Source organism: Orycteropus afer, unplaced genomic scaffold (assembly GCF_000298275.1).
Source record: "Orycteropus afer afer isolate SDZICR_OR568_19922 unplaced genomic scaffold, OryAfe1.0 scaffold00727, whole genome shotgun sequence".
Taxonomy (NCBI): domain Eukaryota; kingdom Metazoa; phylum Chordata; class Mammalia; order Tubulidentata; family Orycteropodidae; genus Orycteropus; species Orycteropus afer.
The window spans coordinates 135,622-143,513 of NW_006922314.1; the positions used below are offsets into that span (position 1 = coordinate 135,622).

At 39.7% G+C, this 7,892-nt stretch overlaps 1 pseudogene; it reads right to left on the minus strand.

Annotated features, from left to right (window-relative positions):
- The window catches only part of LOC103211366, a 95,106-nt pseudogene that overhangs the window by 82,691 nt on the left and 4,523 nt on the right, over positions 1 to 7,892 (minus strand).

Consider the following 7,892-nt stretch of genomic DNA (forward strand, 5'->3'; position numbering starts at 1 on the left):
GTATGGAAAGTAAATTTGCTCTGTAAACCTTCACCCAAATCAGAATAAAATAAAAAATTCTCACAACTGGACCGATAAGCAGCATTGTGATAAATGGACAAAAGATTGGAGTTATCAAAGACTTCACACTGCTTGGTTCTTCAATTTACGCCAGCAGAAGCAAGAGTCAGGACATCAGATGACATATACGACTGGGCACATCGGCCACAAAGGACTCTTTCAAGTGCTGAGAAGTAAGGATGTCTCCTTGAGGACTAAGGTGCACCTGACACAAGCCATGATATTTTCCATTGCCTCATATGTATGCGAGAGCTGGACAATGAATAAGGAAGACTAAAGAAGAATTGATGCTTGTGAGTTGTGGTGCTGACATAGAATGCTGAAAGTACTATGGACTGCTAAAAGAACTAAAATATCTGTCTGAGTTGTGGTGCTGGCAAAGAATGTTTAAAATACCATGGACTGCTGAAAGAACTAACAAATCTGTCCTGGACAAAGTGCAGCCGGAATGCTCCTTGAAAGCAAGAATGGCTGACCTTCATCTCACCTACTTTGGTCATGTTATCAGAAGGGGCCATTCCCTGGAGAAGGATGGCATGCTTGCTAGGTGGGGACAAAAGAGGGAAGGCCCGCACCGATACGGATTGACACAATGACTGCAGTTACGGGCTCAAGTATAGCAAGGATCGTGGAACTGGCACCACAACCAGGCAGTGTTTTATTCTGCTATGCATAGTGTAGCTATGAGTCGAAGATAACTCGACAGCACCTAATAGCAACAACAATGGCAACCCCATGTGTCTCACAGTAGAACTCCACAGGAGTTTCAATGACTGGTTTTTCAGAAATAGATCACAGACTCCTCTTTTTCTTCTTTCTTCTTCTTCTTTCTTCTTCCTTCGTCTTTCTCCTTCTCCTTCTCCTCCTCCTCCTCATCCTTCTTCTTCCCCTCCTCCTCCTCCTCCTCCTTCTCCCTCTCCTCCTCCTTCTTCTCTTCCCCCTTCTCCTCCTTCTTCTTCTCTTCCTTCTTCCTCCTTCTCCTTCTCCATCTTCCTCCTTCTCCTTCTTCTTCTTCTTCTCTCCTTTGTTGTCTGTACCTTTTGTCAGGCCTTTCTTCCAAACTCCTTTGTTGTGAACTTTCATCTTCAACATTTTAGTTAGCAACCAAGTGCTTCACTGTTTTCACCAACCAACAAATCAAAACAACCAAAAGAAAAAAAAATGCTGCCATCAGTTGCTAAAGACTAGAAAGACTATATAGGAACTTAGAAATAGAGTTTTCTTGGCTATAATCTCTATGGCAGCACATTACCAGGGCTCTCTTCTACAGTACCACCAAGCATTTTCATCATGTAGGAAAATCGTTTTGGTATCACCCAGGAATTCCAAATGTAAGAATTTAAAACCATAAAATTCTTAGAAGAAAACAGGATTAATGCTTCAGTTTTGGTAATGAATTCTTAGATATGACACTAAAACTGCAAATAACCGAAATATAATGAATTAGACTTCATACAAATTAAAAACTTTGGTGGATCAAAGATTTTCATCAAAAAGTAGAGAGAAAATCAACAATTCAGGAAAAAATATTTGGGAATCCTATGTTGAATGAATGTTTAATATCCAGAATATACCACAAAAAAAATTAATAGTCAAAGTACTTGAATAGATCATTCACCAAAGAAATTATATAAATGGTCAACAAACACACAAGAAGATGCTCAATATCATCAGATATTAGTTTTTTTTTTTTTTTTTTTTTTTTTTTTTTTCCTATTTTTTTTTTTTTTTTTTTTTTTTTTGATAATTCAATCATTTATTAAGTATTCATCCAAAGTAGCAGCTCTTAATGTAGGGATAGAGGAGGGAGTAAGGAGTTTCAAATTATACATGCCTGTTCACAACTCTTCCTTAGCAAAATAATCAACACCCACCCTCCAAAACCTTGTCCTTGTTGAGAATTGCTGCAATTGAGAGCCACTGTTAGGCTGGAAAGGTGCCAAATTCCTTTTAAGTGTGCTGGGTTAGGAAAAAAGATGCAAATAACTGATTTAGAGCCTCTGTACCTAAATAATGTGTACTTTCTCAATGCAAAACTTTTTTTTGTTTGTTTGTTTTGTATTACGTAATTGCTGGTTCTAGCAACCCTAACTTCAGTGACTAACAAAACCAAACCCATTGCTGTGGAGTCAATTCTGACTCACAGCAACCCTACTGGACAGAGTATAATTGCCCCATAGGATTTCCAAGACTGTAATCTTTATGGAAGCAGACTGTCACATCTTTCTTCCTCAGAGCAGCTAGTGGATTCAAACTGCGAACCTTCACTTAGCGGCCAAGTATTTAACCATTGTGCCACCAGGTGGTGACACAATGAAGTGGTGCTCAAATCCTCTTTTCTCAATTGTTTAGCATAGTTCTGTTCAATTTCTATCCTTTCAATTCTATCCTTTCTTTAACGAATTTGGCATATCTTTCCAAGAAGTCAATTCCCCATTGTGTATGCTTTTCTATGCTGTCGAACTGATCCCACAGCTCGGTGCCCCAGCTCATGGAGGAACTTCAGGTGACTCTGGCCATCTGACTGCCCCGCTGTCTGTCTGTCGGCTGTGTTGTCAATCTGTCTGTCCTTTCACTGTCTGGCTGGCAGGCTCATGCCTCCACTGCTGTGCTTTGGAAGGTACCGCCACCGCTGGGCTCCCCAGTGAGTGAGAAAGACCCAGACATTAGCTCTTAAGAGAAATCTAAATCAGAACTACCATGAGATAACATTTCACTCCTACTAGCATGTCTATGATCAGAAAAACATGAAACAAATGTTGGTAAGGATGTGAACAGAGTAAAAACTTCATCCACTTCTAGTGGGATTATAAATGGTACAGCTACTGTGGAAAAAAAATCAGGGTATCTTCACAAAAAGTTAAAGACAGAACTACCACACACCCAAAAGACTTGAAAGGAGGCACTCCAACAGATAACTGTAGATTAGGGTTCAGTGCAGTACTATTTCCAATAGCCAAAAGGTATAAATAACCCAAGTGTTCTCTATGATGACTTGATAAACAAAATGTAGTATATCCACAAACTGGAAAAATTTACACATAAAGAGAAAGGAAATCCAAGTACATGTCACAACACAGTTAGCCATGAAAACATGTTCTGAAAAATAAGTCATAAAAAAAAAAACACCCAAGCCTGGAGATTGCATGATAAAATTTTGCAAGATCAATGGTTTATTCACTGCAAATCCCTTTTTTTCAAAAACACAAATGGCAGTTATACCCATGGACCTTGCCGGATGGAGTACACAGGAATCAGAATGACTATATCTGTGGCAAAAGGTGATTGAAAACCTCAGTATCTTCAGCCAAAACAAGGTTAGGAGATGACTGTGGATCCATTTACTCTCATATGCAGCTTCAAGCTGAAGTTGAAGACAATTGAAACAAGTCTACAGGAGCCAAAATACAACATTGATTGTAACCCTCCTGAATACAGAGACCATCTTTATAAAGAACAGATGTGATGCACTGAATGCCAATGACTGAAAACCAAAGGAATTGTGAGATGACATCAGAACATCATCCATGAAGAACGAAAAGGTCATTCAAAAGATAGGAAAGGAAGAAAACACCAAAATGATTGTCAAAAGAGACTCTGAAACCTGCCCTTGAATGGAGAGTAGCTCCAGGATAAAACAGTCAACAGGATAAAAGAACTGAACAGAAGATTTCTAAGAGCAGGTCGAGGCGACAAAAGTCAATTATTATACTGAGTTGTGCAAAGACATGGAGTTTGAAAGCCAAAAGGGAAGAATATGCTCAGCATTTCTCAAGCTAAAAGAAGTGAAGAAAAATTTAAACCTTGAGTTGACATACTGGAAGATTATATGGGCAGAACATTTAATTATACAGGAAACATCAAAAGAACATGGAAAGAATACACAGTCACTGTATCTAAAAGAATTGGTCGATGTTCAACCCTTTCAGGAGGTGGCATGAGATCAAAAAACAATAGTATTGAAGGAAGAAGTCAAAGATGCATTGAAGTAAGTGGCAAAAAACAAAGCTCCAGGAACAGATTGAGATGTTTCAACAAATGGTTGCCATGCTGAGGCACTCACTCGGCTATGCCAGGATATTTGGAAGGCAGTTAGCTGGCCAACTGACTAGAAGAGATCCATACTGTACCATTCAAAAGAAAGGTGATCCTGCAGAATGTGGAAATTATCAAACCATATCATTAATATCACATACAAGTAAAATCTGAAGATAATTAAAGAACAGTTGCAGCAGTATATTGACAGAGAACTTCCAGAAATGCAAGCTAGATTCAGAAGAGGATGTGGAATAAGGGAAATCATTGCTGTCAGATGGATCTTGACTGACAGAAATGAATACCAGAAGATGTGTTCTTGACTATGCAAAAACATTCAATTGTGTGGATCATAACAAATTATAGATAACATTGAGAAGAATGGGAATTCCAGAACACTTAACCGTACTCATGAGGAACCTGTATATAGACCAGAAGGCTGTTGTTTGAATAGGACAAGGGAGCAATGCATGGTTTAAAATTAAGAAGGGAGCACATCAGGGTTGTATCCTTTCACTGTATTTATTCAATCTGTATTCTGAGCAAATAAACTGAGAAGACAGATTATATGAAAAGAACATGGAGTCAGAATTGGAGGAAGGCTCATTAACAACCTGCGATACACTGATCACACAACTTCGCTTGCTGAAAATGAGGATGACCTAAAGCACTTACTGATGAAGAGTAAAGACTACTGTCTTCAGTATGGATTACACGTCAATATAAAGAAAACAAAAATCCTCCAACTGGACCAATAAGCAGCATCACAACAAATAGATAAAAGACTCAAGTTGTCAAACACTTCATATTACTTGGTTCTACAATCAACACCAACAGAAGCAGTAGTCAAGATATCAGACATCATATAGCATTGAGCAAAACTGCTACAAAAGACCTTTCAAGTGCTGAAAGTCCTTGAAGACTAAGGTGCACCTGACACAAGCTATGGTATTTTTCAATCACCTCATATGCATGTGAGAACTGGACAATGAATAAGGAAGACTGAAAAGAGTCGATGCTTTGAGATGTGGTGTTGGAGAACAATGCTAAGAGTACCATAGACTGCTAAAAGGACTAATAAATCTGTCCTGGGAGAAATGCAGCCACAATGCTCCCTGGAAAAAAGAATAGCCAGATTTTGTCTCATCTACTTTGGTCATGTGTAAGAAGGGACCATTCCCTGGAGAAGGATATCATGCTCAGTAAAGTGGAGGGTCAATGAAAAACGGGAAGGCCCTCACAAGATGGACTGACACAGTGGCTGCAATGATGGGCTCAGGCATATCAAGGATCGTGGGGCTCGCACAAGACTGGTCAGTTTTTCATTCTGCTGCACATAGGGTCACCATGAGTTGGAGACCACTCCACGGCACCTAACAACAACAAAAACACACTCCTAATTAAATTACTTGCCTTTCCATGGTCCAAACAGTCTTCATTGACAGTTCAGAGACTTGAGACTTTTCACTATTGCTTTTCAAGGGTAAAGATTCTGTCTTCTCTATGAGAAGATCCCCAGATGTTTGTTGACATGAACTTAGGTAGACAAGTAATAAAACTGAAGACTACCCATCCTAACCGGCCATGAAAGAAATGGTCACCAGTTACCAGAGAGAAAGACTTCCTGTCATACTCTTGCATACCTCAACTTGGATCTTCAGTGAGCCCATTTCAACCAATAATCGTAAGATTGCCACTGAGGGCAAATAGAAATGGTACAAATGAAAAAGCTGTAGGTAAAAAGAGACAGAAATAGATACAGAGACAAAACAGAAAGACAGATTGGTCCTAATTGTCAAGCTCCACCACTGCTACTGTGCTTGTCCTGTTTAAAAGCAGACAGGCATGTGCTCTTGGTGAAGGAATCCAGGCAGTTATGAACAAGATTGCGTTTACAGTTGTGTAGCTAAGCTTATGGATCAACTTAGCTGGCCCTGGTTTTGAGTGGCTGGCAACTAGATGTATAGTTTTTCCCCATGATAAGACTGGTAATCAACTCCATGGTGGAATCTACAGGAGCAACTAATTAGCTGCCTTAGGGATATGACCTGGTTCCAGTATATAAGAAGCTCTGACAAATGCTTCTGAGCTTTTTGGCACATCTGAATCCTGCTCTTGGCCGAGTCATCATCTCAGTGGCATGCCATATTATCTTCCAGTCTTGAGACTGTTTCTGGACTTGAACTAGGGACTTGCTATGTTGCTTGATAACTCTGGGACTGTACCATTTTACTTGTAACCTTAGGTTTGTCAGCTTCAGCAGTCAGCAGCTGCCTGAGCAAAGAATGCCTCTAGCTTTAGTGGGCCAGGAATAAGAGGCAGAGCTGAAGCTCAAGATTGAGCCCCAAGAGCCTGGCACTTTGAACTCAGACTTCTAGCCTCCCAAATTGTAAAAGAATAATTCCCTATTTGTTAAAGCATTGCATTTGTGATATTTCTGATCGAGTTGCCCTAAAACACCAAAACAATAGTTTAATATTCACTCTTTGCAGCACAATCATGTAAGTAACAGCATGTAAATACTGTTGTATGTTGCTATTTCCAATTCATAATGACCCAAAATAATAGAGCAGAATTGCTCCATAGGTTTCCTACGTTGAAATCTTTAAGGGAAAAAAATCACCAGGTCTTTAGTCTCATGGAGTCACTGGTGAATTCTAACTGCTCTTGAAGAAACAGATAGCTTTCTCTTCACATTTCACCACCCAAAACATAATCTTTCCTCTCTCTGGTAGAAAAAACATCCTCACTTGTGCCATGCCCTTTTGTATTCTGTTGCCAACTACCACTGGTGGTAAACAAGTCTGATGAGTATGATTATGTTCCCTTCATGTTCTTTCACCACTTTTGATGTCATTTTCAATGAAACCTGTGCCTTGGGAGGAAGAATACCAGAACAGCTCAATCTCTATCAGACTACTTACAAAGGAGCTATGGTGGCGTAGTGCCTATGGCATTTGACTGCTAACCAGAAGGCTGGCAGTTCAAACCCAGCAGCCATTCCTTGGAAGGAAGATGGGGCAATATACTTCCACAGTAATACTGGCTCAGAAACCCAAGCAAGGGTCACTATGAGTCAAAACTGATTCAACGGCAGTGAGTTTGTTTTTTGGTTTTACTACTTATAACAGCAGGGGTTTGAGGAAATTAAGGGAACACTATACGGTGCGTTTGGCTAGGAAGTTTAATTCCATTGCTATAAAATGAAATCTGTCTAAACTACATTTGGTCTCCAGCACTGGTATGACTCCACTCTATTCTATTCTCGCCCATTATACTGTATTTCTAACTACAATATAATACTCTCTCAGGTTCATTTGTGGAGGACACAACATTCAAAAGTACAATCACCCCTTCATTTCACAGTAGCAAGGCAACCCCATTCAATAAAGCATACTCCACTGAAGCACAAGCCATCTGAAGTAATTCATTTCCTGTCTTCTTCCTCTGCCCTGAAATGCCCACAGGTTTAACAGTAGGACTGTCCTGTTCTCACCATTGTGACAACATGCACAAGTCACTCTGGTTTACTTACATCTCTCACTTTCCTTTTGACCCACAACAGCCTCCTCCAGGATGACTGGCATTAGCTTTTTGTCCCAATTTCTTTTCAGTTTCTCCCAATCTGCTGGGATGAATTTGCACACTGTAGAGTCTTTGGTTGCTGGGTGGCCACCTTCTTCTTCTTTCATCTTCAACTTGGAGAAGTACATCACTGCATCCTAGAAAAAGAACGGAGATGAAAAATACTTTAATATGAAAGCTATTTCATTTGTCTTACACTAAAGGAAAATATT